Raw genomic sequence first — 26,059 nt, 5'->3', positions numbered from 1 at the left:
GCTATTTTGCTTTTCCCACTACCACCAGATGCTCCACCACCACCACCACCATCAGTACCAGCTGGCAACGACTGCCCACGGCCTCTTCCACCAGACTTCCTCATGTTTTGGGAAAATCTAACCAAAATAACAACCGTTATATGGTACTGTTAAACAAGGTAGAAGGTGTATATAAACTTGCTGTCAATTTAAATCTCCCTTTTTTTGGGGGAGAGACTGCAGCAAAAAACAGGCCCTGTATATTACACTACACAATGTAAGTGGCAGAACGTGGCTGGCAGATATACGACAAACAGAACTAGAAGGTATATATAAACTTGTTGAGAATTTAAATCTCCCTTTTTTGGGGGGGAGACTGAACCAAAACTCAGGCCCGGTGTATAACACTACACAATGTAAGTGGCAGAACATGGTTGGCTGATATACGACAAACTAACAGAACTGACGTAGATCCACTTAGTGACAATTTAAATCTCCCTTTTTGGGGGAAAGACTGCACCAAAACTCAGGCCCAATGTATAACACTACAAAATGTAAGTGGCAGAACGTGGCTGGAAGATATACGACAAACTAACAGAACTGACGTAGATCCACTTAGTGACAATTTAAATCTCCCTTTTTGGGGGGAGACTGCACCAAAACTCAGGCCCAGTGTATTAAACTACACAATGTAAGTGGCAGAACGTGGCTGGAAGATATATGAAAAAATACAAGGACTGTAGTACAATTTCAGTCTCCCTACAGTGATCTCAGGACAAGTATGGCAGCAATAAAAAGGACTGCTGCACACAAAAGTGTGGACAAATAAACAAGATGGCTGTGCAGAAAGGAGCAACAGGATTTTTGCTTTTAAAAAAGCAGTTGGTTTGCACAGTGGCGTGCAAACAGCAATGCAGCTATCAGGGAGCCTTATAAGGCAGCCTAACAAGCTACAGAGCTAATGCACAAAAATATAAACTCCTAAACTCCACTGTCCCTGCAAAGAAAAGGTGGTGTTGGACAGTGGAAATCGCTACAGCACAAGCAGTTTCGGGGCTTAATCTTCCCTCCCTTCTTCTGATGCAGCTGCAGCAACCTCTCCCTATGCTACGATCGGCAGAAGTAAGATTGCGGTCGGCGTGCATGCCCCTTTAGACCCTCTGTGATGCCGCAGAAAGCAAGCCAATCACTGTCCTGCCCTTCTCTAAGGTGGGGACTGAGACCTATGTCATCACGCTGCCCACACTCTGAGTCGTCCTTCATTGGCTGAAAAATGGCGCTGAAAACGTCACACAAAATGCGACTTTGGCGCGAAGATCGCCGACCTCATGGCCTATCCCATACTAGGATCAGGTCGGGTTTCACGAAACCCGACTTTGCCAAAAGTCGGCGATTTTTTAATTTGTCCAATCCGTTTCGCTCAACCCTACTCCCTTTCTATGTGGACATTTCCTTTTCCTTGTATGAACTATTTTGGTCTCTTGACCTTTGGCAGGTGACCATTATTTACTGCCTGGTTATTATACGTCATATTACTACAAGGAATGTATGATATTTGTGCATCTTGTACCCCATGCCTGATAGTTTAAATTGTGGAATCGTGCAATGGATTCTTTTGACACTGTGTGCCACTTGTCCATCGCTTTTTCTTATGATGTGAGTTATTATCAATATTTTTTGTAATAAAATTGTTGTTTTTTATATATTTGAACTTGTACTCTATGTTTCTTGTAGGTTATAGGTTTAGTAGAGTGTCCGTTTTTCGGTCCAGTAGCATATACAGTATAATGACACTACATTTTGTCTCTTATTTTCATTTGGTTGATTGATATTGATTGCTGGCAAAGAACAATGCCTATCTTGCCTGTTGAGGTGTTAGAAATTTCACAGACTCTAGATATATGAGATTCTTATGATCCATAATTACCATAACTGGATGAACTTCCCCCTCCAGAAAATGATGCCACTCTTCAAAGACCCACTTGATTGCCAAGAGTTCCCTGTTACCAATGTCATAATTTCTCTCTGCAGATGACAGTTTTTTTTAGAAAAGTATGCACATGGCCACCATTTACCAGGAGAAGCACCCTGCGACAATACAGCCCTCACCCCCAATTCAGATGAGTAAACTTCTACAGTAAAAGGCTGTATGATGTCAGGCTGTATGAGAATAGACATAGATGCAAAACACTACTTCAAGGTACTGAGTGACTCCCAGGCCAGACTGGGAGTCATACAAAGTCTGTCCCTGTCTTGGTCATATCCATCAGAGGTTTGGCCACTACCGAATAGTTTTTGATGAACTTATGGTAGTAACCTTTGTAGAGCCTTCAAATACTCAGGACGATCCCTGACCTTTGCCAGATCCATGTGAAAACCATTGGGCAATAAAAGATATCCTAGAAAAGGGATCTCCTCAACCAAGAATATATATTTTTCTGGTTTGACAAAAAATTTATTGTCTATGAGTAACTGTAAGACCTACCTGACATGTACCTAAATAAATAATTAATAAATGTCATCAAGATAGTTTACAACAAATCTACTACCAGGTGACTAAAGATGTCATTTACACAGTGCTGAAAGATGGCAGGAGCGTTCATCAACCCAAATGGCTTCACAAGGTTCTCACAGTGTCCCTCAGGCATATTAAAAGCCCCCTCTTTAATACAAATGAGATTATATGCCTCTCTGAGATCCAGTTTAGAAAAACATTTTGCTCCTATAATCTGAATAAAGAGGTCTTAGATGAGAAGCAGCGAATACGGATCCCGCACAGTGATCTGATTGATTTTGCAGAAATCTAGGTAGGGGCGTACCACCCCATCTTTCTTCTTTACAAAGAAAAGTCACACTGCAATGTGGGATGAGGATGGTCTGATATGACCCTTTGCCAAACTTTCCGCAACATAATCCTTCATGGCCTGCCTCTCTGGACCATAGATATTATATAGTCTGCTCTTTGAAGTTGTTGCATCTTGGCCCCAGGGACAAGATTAATGGCCCAGTCATAAGGATGATGAGGAGGAAGTTCTTGGCACACCTGCTCCAAAAACACATCCCCAAAGTCAAACAAGAATTTAGGCCCACCAAGCTGGGTGCCCAAGCAGTGTCCTTAACAATACTCACTCAACGTTACCACCTCCTGAGTCTGCAAATCTACCACAGGGTTGTGCAGAGTGAGACAAGGAAGTCCAAGAACCACAAGAGAGGGCAGACCCTCTAGCACATAACAGTCAATACCTTCTGAGTCCATAGCACCTACCTGTAGATGCCACCCTCGGACGACTTGAGTAAAATACCCCTATCTCAAGAGTCAATGGAGATTATGGGCATAGCAAACTCTCACTGTATGCTGAACAACAGACTGCTTTCCAGAATGATTTGCCCCACCCAACTGCATAGGTTCCTCAAATGACTCAGACCAGGTTTCCCTTGGTCCTAGACCTTCCGCACATTGGGGTGTATACTTTATTTTATTTTTACTCTGGCAAAGACAGCGATCCATCCTTATAGTCAGAGACATGGCCGCCTCAAGGGAAACTGGAGTCTTATACAGGTATAAGGCATCCTTCACCCTTACTGATAACCCTTGACAGAACTAACTATGGAGCGCAGGGTCATTCCACTTACTGTCAGTGGACCACCTCCAAAACTCAAAGCAATACTCCACCGGCTGGTCTTCCTGCTGAAGCTGACATAGTGTGGACTCATAAAGCTCTTACAGCTCAAACTCATGGCTAGTGAATGCTGATTGCGAATAACTTTATACGACACCTGTGGCCATGTAAATGTAACATGGACTAATAAGAACCTATCATCATATAACATGGAAGCAAGGACATAGGAAAATAAATGATACTGCGGTCCAATAATATAATTAATTACTCAATTTATTAGATGTCCAATTACAAATAAAGTGTAGGGGAGCAAAAAAGAGGGATGATGCACATATCACAAAAGCCACTGCAAAAAACTAGGGTGCACAACCTTGGGTGTGACTGCATATGACCAAATATATATTATGATTTGCCTTAGAACAGGACATAAATTGCATATAAATACTGTATATCTCTTCATGATAGAAAACAGTAAAACAGTACATACTCTGTATAGGGACCAATACAACCCAAAACCCAGTCAACAAGTTATACAACTATTATAAGAAGCCACCATGGCCATGTGCAGACAGGCATATAGTATAAGGGATCATACTTATAAAGAGAACCTGGTTTAGGACCTGGTATAAGAGAGATGCCGTAAAGGGGCTACCAGGTACACATAAAATTGGCCATTTTTATGCGCTAAACGCTCTCATTTTTCATATTTCTAGTGCAGTAATGCAGTTCTAATTTCGTGTTTCAAGTTTGCAGGTTTTAGCGCTGCAGTATGCTGCCTTATTTACTTAACTTAATTTTAACTAATAGAGCATGTAAAACCTCATGGTGATGAACAGGCTCGGTTTTGGTGGTCAGCATCAAGGGCGTTGTAATGGTAGCATCAATCAGGGGCGGGCACAGTGATTAAGCATAGGAGTGAGGATAATAGGGTCATTGTGCCCTGAAAGTTTACTGGCTCTGCTTGAATGGCAAGCCAGTGCGTGCCGCCCTTTTATGGCTGTCTGTCCTGGTGCTGTATGTCAGACAGCTGGGGATATCGCAGTACTTGTGAATCCCAATGTACTAGAACTTCACCTGACTCCTACTGTGATTGTATTAATGCTGTGATTTAAATAAAGCTGTGGCCATTTTGACAACCAAAATAATGTGTTTTGTGTATTTATTCTAGTGTCTAGGTTTACTGTAGTTATGGTTGTTTTAAGATGGAGTGGGGGTCCGTCAAATAACCAAAAGTCATGTTATATACATTTTCTACCTGCAAATCAGAAGTGACAATTTTCAGAATATTCAATGTTATTGTTCTTTCGACACAATGGAGTCTTGAAAATAAAGAGCAAAAGAAAATCATATTATTTAGACAAGTTCTGTTTATAATTCTATATAATTGGGCTCATTAGTTGATTTACATAGTAACATAGTAACATAGTTAGTAAGGCCGAAAAAAGACATTTGTCCATCCAGTTCAGCCTATATTCCATCATAATAAATACCCAGATCTACGTCCTTCTACAGAACCTAATAATTGTATGATACAATATTGTTCTGCTCCAGGAAGACATCCAGGCCTCTCTTGAACCCCTCGACTGAGTTCGCCATCACCACCTCCTCAGGCAAGCAATTCCAGATTCTCACTGCCCTAACAGTAAAGAATCCTCTTCTATGTTGGTGGAAAAACCTTCTCTCCTCCAGACGCAAAGAATGCCCCCTTGTGCCAGTCACCTTCCTTGGTATAAACAGATCCCCAGCGAGATATTTGTATTGTCCCCTTATATACTTATACATGGTTATTAGATCGCCCCTCAGTCGTCTTTTTTCTAGACTAAATAATCCTAATTTCGCTAATCTATCTGGGTATTGTAGTTCTCCCATCCCCTTTATTAATTTTGTTGCCCTCCTTTGTACTCTCTCTAGTTCCATTATATCCTTCCTGAGCACCGGTGCCCAAAACTGGACACAGTACTCCATGTGCGGTCTAACTAGGGATTTGTACAGAGGCAGTATAATGCTCTCATCATTATAATGCTCTATAATGCTCTATAATGCTCTATAATGCTCTCATCATTATAATGATCTCATCTCATTAACTAAGTTAGTTGAGGCCAGGGTCACACTTGCGAGTTCAATTCGAGAAACTCGCATGAGTTTCTATGCAGCCGCATGCTCCGGTCCTGAGTGCCGGCGGCAGTGCTGGTGGCAGTGCCGGGGACTTGATGTGAGAGACTCGTGCAAGTTTCTTGCATTGAACTCGCAAGTGTGGCCTCGGCCTTAGAGGGAACATGATGACTAGTCCTTTAGGTAGAATAACTTTAGGTATTAGTAAAAGCACCATTTTCAGCATTTCTTCCAGAAGTGGAGGTACACTTTAATTTTATCAACAAGTATTTGAACATGTATACTGTAAGTATTTAAGGGGACAATACAAATATCTCTCCGAGGATCTATTTATACCAAGGAAGGTGACAGTCACAAGAGGGCATTCTCTGCGTCTGGAGGAGAGAAGGTTTTTCCACCAAAATAGAAGAGGATTCTTTACTGTTAGGGCAGTGAGAATCTGGAATTCCTTTCCTGAAGAGGTGGTGATGGCGAATTCAGTTCAAGAGAGGCCTGGATGTCTTCCTGGAGACTAACAATATTGTATCTTACAGTTATTAGGTTCTTTAGAAGGATGTAGATCTTGGGATTTATTCTGACAGAATATAGGCTGAACTGAATGGACAAATGTCTTTTTTCGGCCTTGCTAACTATGTTACTATGTAACAATTAGTTTTCAACAATTTAATTTTTTCAGCCCCAAAATGTTGTCTTAGAAACAAATAAAATAGATGTGACATTGTACAGGTTTAACATGCATTTCCTCTGATGTTTGGTTGCTCTGTTAAGCATTGATCATCTCACCAGAACTTACTTCCTACATGCTGTGTTTTCTGCTCAGTGTGGAGCGATTGATCTGGTAAGGATTTGATTTCAGAAAGGACACTGCACTCTCCTGTCAATTGTAGGACTATGCTCAAAATGATTATCATAGGTGGCCTGAACCATTACATCAGCTCCAGTAATTATTCTCTGATCTTTCTGTTTCTCATCAATTCTTCTCAGTTGCACGTCCTGATGGAAACAGCAGCTAACATCCATGAAAGGGGTAATATGGTGCACATGATTCACAGGGGGCCACAAAAGAATTCAACTTTATTTCACTAATCTAAAGATTCCATTACCAATTTCTTCTTGTTTTTACTAAAATTTAAGGTGTTTGGTATGTGATCAAATAATAGAAAGGGAAAATATCAATCCAAAGAAACAATGATTAAAATGTACATATATAGATTGCTGAACCCACATTAGGCAAGACTTTAGATAGCACAAAATGTAAAATAGAAAATAATCAAATGTGATCACTTTTTTAATTCCAAGTATAACATAAGGGACAATGGTAGGTTAATCGTAGCCTATTATATATACAGTAAATGCCAGAATGTTTCCTTTCTGCAGTAGGAATATACTTTACTTAATATTATTTTCTGTGACTGACTTTATTAGGAAGTTTTCATTTAGTACCACTGAGTGCTACCATTTATCTTTTTTGGACTTTATTAGGTAGGACATATCTCTATGAAAGTTTCATTTTGCAATAATTTATTGTACACAGTCTTCAGGGAACAATCAGTATACACCATGTTCCAAATTATTATGCAAATGCTTTTTCTCGGATTTTCCTAAATGGTCGGTGCAAATGACAGTCAGTCTAACAAAAGTCATCACCCGTTAGAGTATACATCGAATTTTATTGAAGAAACCTCCCAATGATAATAGTATAATCTCCAAAATGAATAAAAATTCAAAATGCACTGTTCCAAATTATTAGGCACAGTAGAATTTCTAAACATTTGATATGTTTTAAAAAACTGAAAATGCTCATTTGCAGCATTAGGAGGTCACATTCACTGAACAAAAAAGCTATTTAACTCCAAAACATCCTAACAGGTCAAGTTATATGTTAACATAGGAACTAGTGATGAGCGAATATACTCTTTACTCAAAATTTCTCGAACATGCTCGAGGGTCCTCCGAGTATTTTTCAGTGCTCGGAGTTTTAGTTTTTAGCGCCGCAGCTGAATGATTAACATCTGTCAGCCAGCATAAGTACATGTGGGGATTGCCTAGCAACCAGGCAACCCCCACATGTACTTATGCTGGCTAACAGATGTAAATCATTCAGCTGCGGCACTAAAAACTAAAACTCCGAGCACTAAAAAATACTCGGAGGACCCCCGAGCATGCTCGAGAAATCTCGAGTAACGAGTATATTTGCTCATCACTAATAAGAACCCTTCTTTGATATCACCATCACAATTCTTGCATTTATTGAACTTGTGAGTTTTTGGAGAGTTTCTGCTTGTATTTCTTGGCATAAAGTCAGAATAGCCTCCCAGAGCTGCTGTTTTGATGTGAACTGCCTCCCACGCTCATAGATCTTTTGCTTGATGATACTCCAAAGGTTTTCTATAGGGTTGAGGTCAGGGGAAGATGGTGGCCACACCATGAGTTTATCTCCTTTTATGCCCATAGCAGCCAATGATTCAGAGGTATTCTTTGCAGCATGAGATGGTGCATTGTCATGTATGATGATGATTTTGCTCTTGAAGGCATGTGTTAGGGCTAGCGGAACGCACCAAACAATAAGAAAGATAGAGTAAGGTGCATTCGCAGCCTGGAGTCCACCGTGCAGAGATGGAACCTGCTGCCAAGTAATGATGGACTATATGGCGGTACAATGTGGATACACACACGGGTTAACTTCACCCTGTGTGAAGGAAGCGAACCCTGTTGCATCACAGGGCCGCGGTACCGCACCAAGAGCGCAAGCAAGGAGTCTCAGAACTCAATCCCAAGACACAGGATTTGAGTTCATATAGACCTCTTGCGCTCGACACCCCAACTGGGGTGTCAGAGTGACAGAAATAATATTAATGAAGATGCACAAGAGTGCGTGCGGTGCCGCACTGGCGGACGCCACTAACCACCCAGGCTTGGGTCAGGAAAGCGCTGTGAAAGTGCAAGGAGCTGCACTGGCAGTCACAGCAATAGATGCTGTTTTGTGTGTTACGTGCTGATGGCTAAATCGGGCGCTAGATAGCAATCATCCACCTTACGTGAGCAGTCATACACAAGGGAGGGGATAATTAATGACTTTCACACATCAACACACACACGTTTACAAGTTTACACTAGTGCATGGTCGTGCGGTCATGTGAACCTTTTATAGCTGCAGCATGTACAGGACCTTCCCAGAAGGACCAATGGGAGGCTGTCACAGAAGTTGAGCACCTTCAGGACCTTCCTGGAGGACCAATGGGATCTGCTGCAGTATCTGAGCATGGGACCCTCGATCTCCAACGGGAGATCTTGCCATGGGCATGCTCAGAAGGAGAAAAGCAGGACTTAGTCCCAAAAGCGTCTGTTCGCCGCTGCCCAGCACTGGCTTCAATGGCAGAAGCTGGAAAAGCAGCAGTAACCCTATGCACAGAGTGAGACTGAGCAAGATGCTGGGACCGACATCTATGCTGAGCAGACTCCACTGCAGCTGGAGAAGAATGGGAGACCACAGCGGAGATGGTTCGAGATTCCCCCTGTGCAGAGGCAGGAACTCAACACCTAACAGCATGTTTCTGCTTTTTATACCATGGAAGAAAGTTGTCAGTCAGAAACTCTATATACTTTGCAGAGGTCATTTTCATACCTTCAGGAACCTTAAAGTGCCCTACCAGCTGTTTCCCCATGATTCCGGCCCAAAACATGACTCCAACTCCATTCTGACATTGCAGCCTTGTTGGGACATGGTGGCCAACCATCCACTACTCCATCCATCTGGACCATCCAGGGTTGCTCGACACTCATCAGTAAACAAGAGTGTTTGAAAATTAGTCTGCATGTATGTATAGACCCACTGCAACCGTTTCTGCTTGTGAACACTGTTTAGGGGTGGCCGAATAGTAGGTTTATGAAACAAAGCAAGCCTTTGAAGAATCCTACACCTTGAGGTTCGAGGGACTCCAGAGGCACCAGCAGCTTCAAATATCTGTTTGCTGCTTTGTAATGGCTTTTTAGCAGGTGCTCACTTAATCCGATGAACTTGCCTGGCAGAAACTTTCCTCATTATGCCTTTATCAGCACGAACGCGTCTGTGCTCAGATTCAGCCACAAATCTCTTAACAGTACGATGATCACACTTAAGTTTTCAGGAAATATCTAATGTTTTCATCCCTTGACCAAGGCATTGCACTACTTGATGCTTTTCGGCAGCAGAGATATTCTTTTTCTTTCCCATGTTACTTGAAAACTGCAGCCTGCTTAATAATGTGGAACATCATTTTTAAGTAGTTTTCCTTTAGTTAGAATCACCTGGGAAACTCATTTTCACATGTGTTTAAGATTTATTTCAGTAGTCCATTGAGCCCTGAGACACTATACCATCCATGAGTTTATTTGAAAAACAAAAAAACTAAATCTTTATGACACTTAAATCCAATTTGCATAATAATTTGGAACACGGTGTAAAGTGACCATAAGGCCTCGTTCATGAGTCAGTTCAAGAACGAGTGCTCTGTTTTTCACAGATAGCACACGCACCTATAACAATGAATAGGGTCATGCAAATGCTCTTGATTTTGCACAGATGGAGAGATCCATGTAAAATAACAGAGACATTTCTGATTTTGATACAAGGGTGGGATCAAAATTGGCAATGCAAATATATGGGTCCATGAAAAAAATTGCACAGCACTCAGATGCCATCTGATTTATATGGAAAAGAATAGACATTTTTTTTCACGTATGAGAAAAACTGGTGAAGCACAGACCAAGCTCTAATAAAACTATGAAACTTGGACTAAAATCACTGATCAAAGTTGGCGCATTTTTTCTTAAACGTGAAAGAAACTGAAATGTGAATGAGGTCTTACTAAACTATGACTCAATCAGTTTCAACAGTGATTTTCATCAGAGTTTCATCAGTTTGGTCAGAGTCTTGTCACTTTTTTCACTGATGAGAAAAAAAAGTTTCTCCACATTCTCCAAACTATTAGCTACTGAAAAACTGACAGTACACGGATGGTATCCGAGTGATGTCTGCTTTTTTTTACATGGACCCACAGGCTGTCATTAATGAGCTTCATGACACTTGGATCAATATGTCTCCACAATTTTGCATCAACCACTTGGTCTGCAAAAAATTACGGACATGTGAAGAAAGCCATAGACTGTCATAGACGCAAATGCTATATGTGAAAGAACGGATAGCACTTGTATGTGAAAAACTGACATGTGAATAAGCCCTAGGGCCAGTTTCACACATTTCCTCACGTACCGGAGACACTGACTCACGTAGACACATTGAAATCAATGTGTCTCTGCACATGTCAGCGTGTTTTTACGGACCGTGTGTCCGTTTGGAAAACACGGAGACCAGTCATTGTTCGTGGGAGCGCACGGATTACACGGACCCATTAAAGTGTCCATGTGTAGTCCATGAGCCATGCAGGAGACAGAGCTACAGTAAGCGCTGTCCCCCCCACATGGTGCTGAAGCCGCCATTCATATCTTCTCTGCAGCAGCGTTTGCTGTAGAGAAGATATGAATAATCCTTTTTTTTATTGTTTCTCGTGTTTAAAATAAATAACCATGTCCCCACCCCCCTCCCACCCCCTGTGCGCCCGTCCGCTGTTATTAAAATAATCACCCGGCTCCCTCGCTGGTGCTGCTTCCTGTCCTGGCCGCACCTTCTACTGTATGAGCGGTCACCTGGGGCCGCCAATTACAGTCATGAGTATGCGGCTCCACCTCCCATAGGGGTGGAGCCGCATAGTCATTACTGTAAATGAGCGGCCCCACGTGACCGCTCATACAGTAGAAGGTGTGTCCAGGACAGGAAGCAGCGCCAGCGAGGGAGCGGTTGAGTATTTTAATAACAGCGGGCGGGCGCACAGGGGGTGGGAGGGGGTGGGGACATGGATATTTATTTTAAACACAAGAAAGAATAAAAAAAAAGGATTATTCATATCTTCTCTACAGCAAACACTGCTGCAGAGAAGATATGAATGTCAGCTTCAGCACCAGATGCGGGAGACAGCGCTTATCTCTAGCGCTGTCTCCTGCACGGTGCGTGTGGTACCCAATCGGCACACGGGCGGCACACGTGTGCCACACTGATGTGCCACAGAAACGCACGGGCACACGGACACGGATAATTCCGGTACCGATTTTTCCGGTACCGGAATTATCTGGATGTGTGGGACTGCCCTAAGGTTGCGTCAAAATGCTATGGCCAAAGACCGCAGGAGTCCTGAGCCACTGTTGTTCTTCAGCTGTTCCTTGCACAATTATAGTACCACCTGAATATAAGCCAGGTAATAAGATAGAAAGTCTAGCACAACCATATGTCAGTAAAAAATATTCCATTTTATTAGTAACCAATTAAAATTAGAAGAAGAAAAAAGTTGGCGAAGAAAATTTTAAAACCTCTTATGTGTTTCGAGAGGAACAACCGCCCTTAATCATAGCATAAAGAAAATGAAAGATGTATATATGTATATAGAAACCAAAAAACAATCAAAAATACATAGCAATTAGCCAATCCTGAACATTCAGTTTGCATATACACGTCCACAGAAACTCCGACCACACCTAGAAAGCAGAAATTATCCATTATTAAATACCTGGAAGAATAAAATGTTATATATATATACAGTGTTATATATATACAATAATAAACTTATAAAATAGAAAAGATCATTTGTAAAGTTCATAGTTCCCGCTTAGGTAAGTAGTTCTATCAGTGACCCCCTCTCCTCTGGCATTTATCCCTCTCCATTCCAAAAAAATCTGAAACCAGATTTGTCTCTATTGTGCACATTAAGAAAGTGTTTGGCTGCACCTGAATAAGAACTGAATTTGTTCTTGATGTTGGTCAAATGTTCAGCAATATGTCTCTTAAGGTTTCTGATTGTGCTCCCAATGTAGCGTATCTGACACAGAGCACATTCAATGTAATGGACAATATGATGCGAGTCACAGTTGATAAAATCATAAATTCTGTGACTGGCATCAGACAGCAAAATAAAAGAGTTTTTTCCATAGAAAGTGAACTGACATACGTTACATTGATTTCTCCACATTAAAAAAACCCTTAAAGGGAACCTGTCATCTGAATTTGGCGGGACCAGTTTTGGGTCATATGGGCGGAGTTTTTGGGTGTTTGATTCACCCTTTCCTTACCCGCTGGCTGCATGCTGGCCGAAATATTGGATTGAAGTTCATTCTCTGTCCTCCGTAGTACACGCCTGCGCAAGGCAAGATTGCCAGCGGGTAAGGAAAGGGTAAATCAAACACCCAAAAATTCCGCCCATATGACCCAAAACTGGTCCCGCCAAATTCAGGTGACAGGTTCCCTTTAAGAAAGAGCCAGGTGGGGTTAGGAGAATGCTGCTGAAAAAGGCATAGAGAATGAGTATCCCCTAAAGATTGTCCATGTTTCGCGATATAGCGACATCCATTGATCCATTGTTCAGTATATCCCTCAGAATATCTTCCTGGCTAAGGCAAATATTTAGCAATAATATTTTTGATTGTTAAATTGAAGACTAAATGACGTGGACAAGAAGATGACTCTTTAAATCTGTGTCTGTTGGTTTAGAGGTGATCTTCCCTAGTTCTTTTATTGACTTCAATTAATGCTGACTGCATTGCACAATTATCTATACCTTCTGTTTTTAATCTTGAAAAAATTCTGTCCATTTCTATGTTGAATACTGCCTCACCTGAACAGGACCATTTAGTACAAACCAATTCTCCATAGGGAATGGATCTGGTGGTTTGGTATGGATGAAAGCTAGAGGCTAACAATATAGAATTGCCAGATTCTTCCTTTCTGCACAGTGCAGCATGCACACTATTCTTTTGAGGGTCTCCATGAAGGTACAAACAAGAAAAGCAACAGGAGTCAGAAGAGGGACAGTTTATAAACCTCAGATTTAAATTGTTCATGTTGAGATAAGACATAGCACCAGTCCAGATGACCAATAGGTCGTCCACATATCGTCTGTACCACACAATGCTCCCAAAAAAAGGATTTGACATATTGAAAATAAAAAACTCTTCCCACCACGCCATGCACAATATTGCAAGCAAAGGAAAAAAAGGTGGAATTGAATATAAAATAATTGTGTCCCAATAGATGTTTTAATTAACTATTGATGAGTTGTCTGAGCTCTAAACTGTGTGGCAGTTCAACTCACTCAGCGGCACAAGGAGGTATAAAACAGGAACATTGTCTCTTTAATTATACTGTTGTCTTAATATATAAACGGCATAAACCAAGATGAAGTGAAAAGTACACACAGCTCTTTGGGCAAAACAGGAAAACAGCAAAAAAAAAAACAACAACAAAATGCACTAATACAGTCCATACATTAGCAGGGAGCTACCCAGTACCCACTCTGGAGCAGCACAGGTTCAGTCTATCCTCCTCAAGACACAGAGCATTGGAGATCCTCTCTCCAGCGCTTCTGAATAGAGTTGAGCGACCTTGACCTTTTTAGAGTCGAGCCGGGTTTCGCGAAACCCGACGATCTCAAAAGTCGGGTCGAGTGAAATCGGCCGATTATGACGTAAAGTCGGGATCGACCGAAACACGAAACCCAATGCAAGTCAATGGGGCAGCATAGTCGGCAGTGAGTGGGGGCCAGGAAAACACCTAGAGTGCCCATTTTAATGTCAAAACCATCCATTCTTCTTAATGAAGCTTGTCAAGCGTAATTTACCTTATAATAATTGGAAGGCATTTGAAATTGGGGGTCATTTGGCTAAAGTTGTGGTGGGTAGGGCTGGTTCAAGTAATTAGTGGGCCCAGGAAATCTGGACCACGTCACGGCAGTGGAGCAGGGAGAGGTAAGTATTTCAACTTTGCAAGTGCTGTGAACCTGAGCAAGCAGGGGGGGCCCACTCGTTGGCATTGGCACTGGCACAGGGCCCCTCAAAGTACAGCGGTGTGTTTGCACGGCGGGGGCGCCTCCCACCGGCAGCAACACTTTTGCGTACTATGAGAGGCCCTGTGCCAGTGACGTCGCCAACTAGTATTCCTCCCCCCACCTGATGAAGGAACCTGCACTTTCATCTGCACCTTCCTCTTTGTCCCCGTGTAAGGTGGTATGGTATGCGGGAAGAGCAACCTGACTTTCAGCAGGGTCACAATGTTGTTGTGTAGCGTGCACGGGGAATGTTGCGTTATGGGTCAATGTACCAGCAGACTCATCTATCACTGGCTGGGCAATGGGCAGGATGAGGAGGAAACACAGATATAGGCCCAAAGAATAAAGTTGGCTAAATGCAGTTCAAAATTGGTAACACAGGAATAACCAGGGGGCATTGCAGTGGAGGACAACTGGAATGAGAGGCTGACACAGAGAGTAGGCCCAAATCAGTAAGTAGTCGAAATGCAGTTCAAAATTGGCAACCGTAGTAAACAGGCGGCACAGCTTTGTTCAGTGGAGGAGAACAGCAAGGAGTGGCAGACACCGATAGTAGGCCCCAACCCAACTAGTAGGCCAAATGCAGTCTAACATTAACAACTACTTAACGAGCGCCTGAAAACGGAATTTCAGGACAGGAAACCAGGAGAACAGCAACGAGCGGCAGACACTGTTAGTAGGCCCCAAACCAACTAGTACGCCAAATGCAGTTGTTCCATTTAACCACAATTTAACGAGAGCCTGAAGATAGAAGCTCAGGAAAGGCAACCTGGAGAACACCTTGGAGTGGAACACACCATCTCTCTCCACCCCATACCCATTTTGTAGGCCTAATGCAGTGTAGTTTTCTACAACTACTAAACGAGAGTCTGAAGACCGAAGCAATGGCAAGGAAACCTGGGGAACACCTTGGAGTGTAACACACCATCTCTCTCCACCCGATACCCATTTTGTAGGCCTAATGCAGTGTAGTTTTCTACAACTACTAAACGAGAGTCGGAAGACCGAAGCAATGGCAAGGAAACCTGGGGAACACCTTGAAGTGTAACACACCATCTCTCTCCACCCGATACCCATTTTGTAGGCCTAATGCAGTGTAGTTTTCTACAACTACTAAACGAGAGTCGGAAGACCGAAGCAATGGCAAGGAAACCTGGGGAACACCTTGGAGTGTAACACACCATCTCTCTCCACCCCATACCCAATTTGTAGGCCTAATGCAGCCTACTTTCCGACAACTACTAAACGAGAGCATGAAGATCGAAGCTCAGGAAAGGCAACCTGGGGAACACCTTGGAGTGTAACACACCCTCTCTCTACACCACGGAAGGGCTGATTCTTAGGAAGGAAGGCTGTCAGAAAGAAGCAGGGCGCGTCCGAGGGTGATTATATTCTTATTAGGTATATACTCACCCTCGGACGCGCCCTGCTTCTTTATTTGTAATGAATGTTTATTTGCAATGTGGTTTTGACTTACTCTATTTTTTTGGTAAATAATGATTTTATTATTTTCATTGTTTTGCATCTTCTTGGCAATAATATAAAGAAGACGCGACAGGACAACACTCGGTGGATGCCATATCTGTGTTTTAAATTGAAAAAAACTTTCAGTTAACTACTTGCAGGAGAAAGTTATTGTAGCTGGTGGCCATTTTTAGTACTGTACCAGATTTTTGTTGTATGTGTTTGTTTTTAATGTTAAAATGTCTGCATTTGATATCTCTCCAGTATTTTCTTTTTTATAAGCAAAATACTTATTTTTATATTTTCTGATGTTGGTTCAAGGGGTACACGGGCAGCAGTAGACAGGTCAGTGGAGGCCTAGTGGAAGGAGGGACCGCAGACAGGCTTTGAAGGCCTAACATAATAAATTGGGCTGGCTGTAGGCAATTTAAAATTGGTTCCAGGGGAACACGGGCAGCAGTGGCCTGGTCAGTGTAGTAGTAGTGGAAAGAACGGGCCGCAGACAGGCTTCGAAGGCCTAACATAACAAAAATTGGGATGTAGGCAATTTACAATTGGTTCCAGTGGAACACGGACAGCAGTAGACAGGTCAGTGGAGGCCTAGTGGAAGGAGGGACCGCAGACAGGCTTCGAAGCCCTAACATAATAAATTGGGCTGGCTGTAGGCAATTTAAAATTGGTTCCAGGGGAACACGGGCGGCAGTAGACAGGTCAGTGGAGGCCTAGTGGAAGGAGGGACCGCAGACAGGCTTCGAAGCCCTAACATAATAAATTGGGCTGGCTGTAGGCAATTTAAAATTGGTTCCAGGGGAACACGGGCAGCAGTAGACAGGTCAGTGGAGGCCTAGTGGAAGGAGGGACCGCAGACAGGCTTCGAAGCCCTAACATAATAAATTGGGCTGGCTGTAGGCAATTTAAAATTGGTTCCAGGGGAACATGGGCGGGAGTAGACAGGTCAGTGGAGGCCTAGTGGAAGGAGGGACCGCAGACAGGCTTCGAAGCCCTAACATAATAAATTGGGCTGGCTGTAGGCAATTTAAAATTGGTTCCAGGGGAACACGGGCAGCAGTAGACAGGTCAGTGGAGGCCTAGTGGAAGGAGGGACCGCAGACAGGCTTCGAAGCCCTAACATAATAAATTGGGCTGGCTGTAGACAATTTAAAATTGGTTCCAGGGGAACACGGGCAGCAGTAGACAGGTCAGTGGAGGCCTAGTGGAAGGAGGGACCGCAGACAGGCTTCGAAGCCCTAACATAATAAATTGGGCTGGCTGTAGGCAATTTAAAATTGGTTCCAGGGGAACACGGGCAGCAGTAGACAGGTCAGTGGAGGCCTAGTGGAAGGAGGGACCGCAGACAGGCTTCGAAGCCCTAACATAATAAATTGGGCTGGCTGTAGGCAATTTAAAATTGGTTCCAGGGGAACACGGGCGGCAGTAGCCAGGTCAGTGTAGTAGTAGTGGAAAGAACGGGCCGCAGACAGGCTTCGAAGGCCTAACATAACAAAAATTGGGCTGTAGGCAATTTAAAATTGGTTCCAGGGGAACACGGGCGGCAGTAGACAGGTCAGTGGAGGCCTAGTGGAAGGAGGGACCGCAGACAGGCTTCGAAGCCCTAACATAATAAATTGGGCTGGCTGTAGGCAATTTAAAATTGGTTCCAGGGGAACACGGGCAGCAATAGACAGGTCAGTGGAGGCCTAGTGGAAGGAGGGACCGCAGACAGGCTTCGAAGCCCTAACATAATAAATTGGGCTGGCTGTAGGCAATTTAAAATTGGTTCCAGGGGAACACGGGCAGCAGTAGACAGGTCAGTGGAGGCCTAGTGGAAGGAGGGTCCGCAGACAGGCTTCGAAGCCCTAACATAATAAATTGGGCTGGCTGTAGGCAATTTAAAATTGGTTCCAGGGGAACACGGGCGGCAGTAGACAGGTCAGTGGAGGCCTAGTGGAAGGAGGGACCGCAGACAGGCTTCGAAGCCCTAACATAATAAATTGGGCTGGCTGTAGGCAATTTATAATTGGTTCCAGGGGAACACGGGCAGCAGTAGACAGGTCAGTGGAGGCCTAGTGGAAGGAGGGACCGCAGACAGGCTTCGAAGCCCTAACATAATAAATTGGGCTGGCTGTAGGCAATTTAAAATTGGTTCCAGGGGAACACGGGCAGCAGTAGACAGGTCAGTGGAGGCCTAGTGGAAGGAGGGACCGCAGACAGGCTTCGAAGCCCTAACGTAATAAATTGGGCTGGCTGTAGGCAATTTAAAATTGGTTCCAGGGGAACACGGGCAGCAGTAGACAGGTCAGTGGAGGCCTAGTGGAAGGAGGGACCGCAGACAGGCTTCGAAGCCCTAACGTAATAAATTGGGCTGGCTGTAGGCAATTTAAAATTGGTTCCAGGGGAACACGGGCAGCAGTAGACAGGTCAGTGGAGGCCTAGTGGAAGGAGGGACCGCAGACAGGCTTCGAAGCCCTAACATAATAAATTGGGCTGGCTGTAGGCAATTTAAAATTGGTTCCAGGGGAACACGGGCAGCAGTAGACAGGTCAGTGGAGGCCTAGTGGAAGGAGGGACCGCAGACAGGCTTCGAAGCCCTAACATAATAAATTGGGCTGGCTGTAGGCAATTTAAAATTGGTTCCAGGGGAACACGGGCGGCAGTAGCCAGGTCAGTGTAGTAGTAGTGGAAAGAACGGGCCGCAGACAGGCTTCGAAGGCCTAACATAACAAAAATTGGGCTGTAGGCAATTTAAAATTGGTTCCAGGGGAACACGGGCGGCAGTAGACAGGTCAGTGGAGGCCTAGTGGAAGGAGGGACCGCAGACAGGCTTCGAAGCCCTAACATTATAAATTGGGCTGGCTGTAGGCAATTTAAAATTGGTTCCAGGGGAACACGGGCGGCAGTAGACAGGTCAGTGGATGCCTAGTGGAAGGAGTGACCGCAGACAGGCTTCGAAGACCTAACATAAGAAAAATGTCAATACAATGGTATTGACAGTGCCAGGCATTGAAGGATGTCAGCGCATAGACTAAACATTGGTGGAGCTGTGAGAGAAAATTTTGCAAGTCGTAGAGCACTGTTTGACCTGGGGGGGGGACTGTCTTGTGGCCGGCGGTACAGGCCCAGGGCCCCTCATATTACAACGGTGTGTCTGACGTTGGGTGCGCACCACCACCGCCAGACACTTTATTGTACTATGAGGGACCTAGTGGCAGTGCCGTCGACCAAAAGCGGGCACACCCACCTCTTCAGACAAACAGTACTCTCACGGGTGCTGGCGCCAAGTGGCGATACCACGGCCCCGTGTGGGGACTTTGGCCATTTAGGGAGGTGTTAACATGTCGGATGCTGGACAATCAGGTGCTGCAAATTACGAGATTGGAAAAGTCGTTCAGAATAGTCCACAGGCAAGACCTTTACATAGGAAAGCTAGGTGTCAGCCGGGCAAGGTGGGGCAAAAGATTTCGAAATCCAGTTGTGGTTCATTTTAATGAAGGTTAGATCATCTACATTTTGGGTAGCCAGACGAGTCCTTTTTTCTGTTAGTATTGAACCTGCAGCACTGAATACTCTTTCTGATAGGACACTAGCTGCCGGGCAAGCAAGCTCCTGCAATGCATATTCTGCCAATTCTGGCCAGGTGTCTAATTTTGATGCCCAGTAATCAAATGGGAATGACGGTTGAGGGAGAACGTCGATAAGGGATGAAAAATAGTTAGTAACCATACTGGACAAATGTTGTCTCCTGTCACTTTGAATTGATGCTGCAGTACCTGTCCTGTCTGCGGTCATAGCAAAATCACTCCACAACCTGGTCGGAAAACCCCTCTGTCCAACGCCACTTCTGATGTGTGCACCCCTAACACTCCTGGTCTGCTGCCCCCTGGAGCTCGTGTGAGAACGATCATGGGCGCTGTGTGCTGGGAATGCCTGAAGCAAACGGTCAACAAGAGTTGATTGTTTGGTTGCTAATATTAGTTCCAAGTTCTCATGTGGCATTATATTTTGCAATTTGCCTTTATAGCGAGGATCAAGGAGGCAGGCCAACCAGTAATCGTCATCGTTCATCATTTTTGTTATGCGTGTGTCCCTTTTGAGGATACGTAAGGCATAATCCGCCATGTGGCCCAAAGTTCCAGTTCTCAAATCTGTGGTTGTGCTTGGTTGAGGGGCAGTTTCAGGCAAATCCACGTCACTTGTGTCCCTCCAAAAACCAGAACCCGGCCTTGCCGCGCCAACAATTTCCACTGGCCCCGGAAAAGCTTCCTCATTAAAAATATAATCATCCCCATCATCCTCCTCGTCCTCCTCCTCCTGTTCGCCCGCTACCTCGTCCTGTACACTGCCCTGGCCAGACAATGGCTGACTGTCATCAAGGCTTTCCTCTTCCTCAGCTGCAGACGCCTGATCCTTTATGTGCGTCAAACTTTGCATCAGCAGACGCATTAGGGGGATGCTCATGCTTATTATGGCGTTGTCTGCACTAACCAGCCGTGTGCATTCCTCAAAACACTGAATGACTTGACACATGTCTTGAATCTTCGACCACTGCACACCTGACAACTCCATGTCTGCCATCCTACTGCCTGCCCGTGTATGTGTATCCTCCCACAAAAACATAACAGCCCGCCTCTGTTCACACAGTCTCTGAAGCATGTGCAGTGTTGAGTTCCACCTTGTTGCAACGTCTATGATTAGGCGATGCTGGGGAAGGTTCAAAGAACGCTGATAGGTCTGCATACGGCTGGAGTGTACGGGCGAACGGCGGATATGTGAGCAAAGTCCACGCACTTTGAGGAGCAGGTCGGATAACCCTGGATAACTTTTCAGGAAGCACTGCACCACCAGGTTTAAGGTGTGAGCCAGGCAAGGAATGTGTTTCAGTTGGGAAAGGGAGATGGCAGCCATGAAATTCCTTCCGTTATCACTCACTACCTTGCCTGCCTCAAGATCTACAGTGCCCAGCCACGACTGCGTTTCTTTCTGCAAGAACTCGGACAGAACTTCAGCGGTGTGTCTGTTGTCACCCAAACACTTCATAGCCAATACAGCCTGCTGACGTTTGCCAGTAGCTGCCCCATAATGGGAGACCTGGTGTGCAACAGTGGCAGCTGCGGATGGAGTGGTTGTGCGACTGCGGTCTGTGGACGAGGTCTCGCTTCTGCAGGAGGACGAGGAGGAGGAGGAGGGGGTGCGAACGGCTACAGCCAACTGTTTCCTAGACCGTGGGCTAGGCAGAACTGTCCCAAACTTGCTGTCCCCTGTGGACCCTGCATCCACCACAGTTACCCAGTGTGCCGTGATGGACACGTAACGTCCCTGGCCATGCCTACTGGTCCATGCATCTGTTGTCAGGTGCACCTTTGTGCTCACAGATTGCCTGAGTGCATGGACGATGCGCTCTTTAACATGCTGGTGGAGGGCTGGGATGGCTTTTCTGGAAAAAAAGTGTCGACTGGGTAGCTCGTAGCGTGGTACAGCGTAGTCCATCAGGGCTTTGAAAGCTTCGCTTTCAACTAACCGGTAGGGCATCATCTCTAACGAGATTAGTCTAGCTATGTGGGCGTTCAAACCCTGTGTACGCGGATGCGAGGCTAAGTACTTCCTTTTTCTAACCATAGTCTCATGTAGGGTGAGCTGGACTGGAGAGCTGGAGATCGTGGAACTAGCGGGGGTGCCGGTGGACATGGCAGACTGAGAGACGGTGGGAGATGGTATTGTTGCCGCCGGTGCCCTAGATGCAGTGTTTCCTACTACGAAACTGGTGATTCCCTGACCCTGACTGCTTTGGCCTGGCAAAGAAACCTGCACAGATACTGCAGGTGGTGCAGAAAATGGTGGCCCTACACTGCCGGAAGGGATGTTGCGTTGATGACTAGCTTCATTGGCCGAGGGTGCTACAACCTTAAGGGACGTTTGGTAGTTAGTCCAAGCTTGCAAATGCATGGTGGTTAAATGTCTATGCATGCAACTTGTATTGAGACTTTTCAGATTCTGCCCTCTGCTTAAGGTAGTTGAACATTTTTGACAGATGACTTTGCGCTGATCAATTGGATGTTGTTTAAAAAAATGCCAGACTGCACTCTTTCTAGCATCAGATACCTTTTCAGGCATTGCAGACTGAGCTTTAACCGGATGGCCACGCTGTCCTCCAACAGGTTTTGACTTTGCCACGCGTTTTGGGCAAGATACGGGTCCGGCAGATGGAACCTGTTGCGATGTTGATGCCTGCTGCAGCCCCTCCTTCTCCGCTTCAGAACTGTTGCCGCCTGCACCCTGTTCCCCCAATGGCTGCCAATCGGGGTCAAGAACTGGGTCATCTATTACCTCTTCTTGTAGCTCGTGTGCAACTTCGTCTGTGTCACCGTGTCGGTCGGTGGTATAGCGTTCGTGATGGGGCAACATAGTCTCATCAGGGTCTGATTCTTGATCAGCACCCTGCGAGGGCAATGTTGTGGTCTGAGTCAAAGGACCAGCATAGTAGTCTGGCTGTGGCTGTGCATCAGTGCACTCCATGTCAGATTCAACTTGTAATGGGCATGGACTGTTAACTGCTTCAGTTTCTAAGCCAGGGACGGTATGTGTAAAGAGCTCCATGGAGTAACCCGTTGTGTCGCCTGCTGCATTCTTCTCTGTTGTTGTTTTTGCTGAAGAGGACAAGGAAGCGACTTGTCCCTGACCGTGAACATCCACTAACGACGCGCTGCTTTTACTTTTACCAGTTTCACGAGAGGAGGCAAAAGAGCTAGAGGCTGAGTCAGCAAGATAAGCCAAAACTTGCTCTTGCTGCTCCGGCTTTAAAAGCGGTTTTCCTACTCCCAGAAAAGGGAGCGTTCGAGGCCTTGTGTAGCCAGACGACGAACCTGGCTCCACAGCTCCAGACTTAGGTGCAATATTTTTTTTCCCATGACCACCTGATGCTCCACCACTACCACTACCCTCATTACCAGCTGACAATGAACGCCCCCGGCCACGACCTCTTCCACCAGATTTCCTCATTGTTTTAAAAACGTTACCAAACTAACGGTATTTGTTGCTGTCACACAACTTACACGGTGAGCTATAACTTCAGTATGATTTAGCTACCCCTTTACAGGTGGGTGAGACCACAACGAAAATCAGGCACAATGTTACACACTCTGTTGTTGGTGGCAACAAATGAGAGAGATGCCACACACGCAGGACTGTCACTGAAGCGCAAATGTAAATATTAATCTCCCACTGATTTGTTTGTTTTTTTTAAAAAAGGGAGACTTTAGAAAAAAAAAAATAATAAAAAAAAATGATTTTTTAAGGAAGAATTTATAAACCAAATAAAATGAAATGATTGTTTCAGGGAGAATTTAGAAAACAAATAAAAAAAAAATAGGCTTTCTATGGCCCACTGAGTGAGAGAGGACGCACACAGGAGTCAGGAGTGGCACACAAGTCCAGAGGCCAATATTTATCTCCCACTGATTGATTTAGTGATTTTTTCAGGTAGATTTTGGAACCCAAATCAAGCAAAAAAATAAATAGGCTTTCTATGGCCCACAATTGGAGAGAGAGAGATGGCACACCCAGGAGTCAAGACTGGCACACAAGCAGAAAGGGCAATATTAATCTCCCACTGATTTGATTTTTTTTTTTTTTTCAGGGAGACTTTAGAAAAAAAAAATACAAAAAAATGAATTTTTCAGGAAGAATTTAGAAACAAAATAAAATAAAATGATTGTTTCAGGGAGAATTTAGAAAACAAATAAAAAAAAAATAGGCTTTGTAGGGCCCACTGAGTGAGAGAGGACGCACACAGGAGTCAGGAGTGGCACACAAGCCCAGAGGCTAATATTTATCTCCCACTGATTGATTTAGTGATTTTTTCAGGTAGATTTTGGAACCCAAATAAAGCAAAAAAATTAATAGGCTTTCTATGGCCCACAATTGGAGAGAGAGAGATGGCACACCCAGGAGTCAAGACTGGCACACAAGCAGAAAGGGCAATATTAATCTCCCACTGATTTGATTTTTTTTTTTTTTTCAGGGAGACTTTAGAAAAAAAAAAATACAAAAAAAATGATTTTTTCAGGAATAATTTAGAAACCAAATAAAATAAAATGATTTTTTCAGGGAGAATTTAGAAAACAAATAAAACAAAAAATAGGCTTTCTAGGGCCCACTGAGTGAGAGATGACGCACACAGGAGTCAGGAGTGGCACACAAGCCCAGAGGCCAATATTTATCTCCCACTGATTGATTTATTGATTTTTTCAGGTAGAATTTAGAACCCAAATCAACCCAAAAAATAAATAGGCTTTCTATGGCCCACTATTTGTGAGAGAGATGGCACGCTCAGGACTAGCACACAAGCCCAGAGGCCAATATTAATCTCCCACTTTTTTTTTTTTTTCCAGGGAAAATTTATAAACCCAATAAAGAAAATAATAAATAGGCTTTCTATGGCCCACTATCTGAGAGAGAGAGATGGCACGCTTAGGACTGGCAAACAAGCCCAAAGGCCAATATTAATCTCCCACTGATTGATTTATTGATTTTTTCAGGTAGAATTTAGAACCCAAATCAACCCAAAAAATAAATAGGCTTTCTATGGCCCACTATTTGTGAGAGAGATGGCACGCTCAGGACTGGCACACAAGCCCAGAGGCCAATATTAATCTCCCACTTTTTTTTTTTTTTTCCAGGGAAAATTTATAAACCCAATAAAAAAAATAATAAATAGGCTTTCTATGGCCCACTATCTGAGAGAGAGAGATGGCACGCTTAGGACTGGCACACAAGCCCAAAGGCCAATATTAATCTCCCACTGATTGATTTATTGATTTTTTCAGGTAGAATTTAGAACCCAAATCAAGCAAAAAAATTAATAGGCTTTCTATGGCCCACTGAGTGAGAGATGGCACACACAGGAGTCAGGAGTGACACACAAGCCCTGAGGCCAATATTTTTCTCCCACTGATTGATGTTGTGATTTTTTCAGGTAGATTTTGGAACCCAAATCAAGCAAAAAAATAAATAGGCTTTCTATGGCCCACTGAGTGAGAGATGGCACACACAGGAGTAAGGAGTGGCACACAAGCCCTGAGGCCAATATTTTTCTCCCACTGATTGATGTAGTGATTTTTTCAGGTAGATTTTAGAACCCAAATCAAGCAAAAAAAATAAATAGGCTTTCTATGGCCCACTGAGTGAGAGATGACACAGACAGGGATGGCACTCTAGCAGAAATGCCAATCTTAATCTCCCACAAAAAAAAAAAAAGGAACTGTCCTTCAATTACTATCTCCCTGCAGTAATCTCAGCCAGGTATGGCAGGCAGCAATAAGGAGTGGACTGATGCACAAATTAAATAAAAAATGTGGACAAACAAACAAGATAGCTGTGCAGAAAGGAAGGAACAAGAGGGTTTGTGCTTTGAAAAAAGCAGTTGATTTGCACAGCGGCGTACACACAGCAATGCAGCTATCAGGGAGCCTTCTAGGGCAGCCCAATGAGCTACAGCGCTGAGGGGGAAAAAAAAAAAAATGTAGCTTCCACTGTCCCTGCACACCGAAGGTGGTGTTGGGCTGTGGAAATCGCTACAGCACAAGCGGTTTGGTGGTTAATGGACCCTGCCTAACGCTATCCCTGCTTCTGACGAAGCGGCAGCAACCTCTCCCTAAGCTCAGATCAGCAGCAGTAACATGGCGGTCGGCGGGAACGCCCCTTTATAGCCCCTGTGACGCCGCGGACAGCAAGCCAATCACTGCAATGCCCTTCTCTAAGATGGTGGGGACCAGGACCTATGTCATCACGCTGCCCACACTCTGCGTTTACCTTCATTGGCTGAGAAATGGCGCTTTTCGCGTCATTGAAACGCGACTTTGGCGCGAAAGTCGCGTACCGCATGGCCGACCCCGCACAGGGGTCGGATCGGGTTTCATGAAACCCGACTTTGCCAAAAGTCGGCGACTTTTGAAAATGAACGACCCGTTTCGCTCAACCCTA

This window comes from Ranitomeya imitator, chromosome 1, assembly GCF_032444005.1.
Source record: "Ranitomeya imitator isolate aRanImi1 chromosome 1, aRanImi1.pri, whole genome shotgun sequence".
Lineage (NCBI taxonomy): Eukaryota > Metazoa > Chordata > Amphibia > Anura > Dendrobatidae > Ranitomeya > Ranitomeya imitator.
This window is presented reverse-complemented; position numbering follows the sequence as displayed.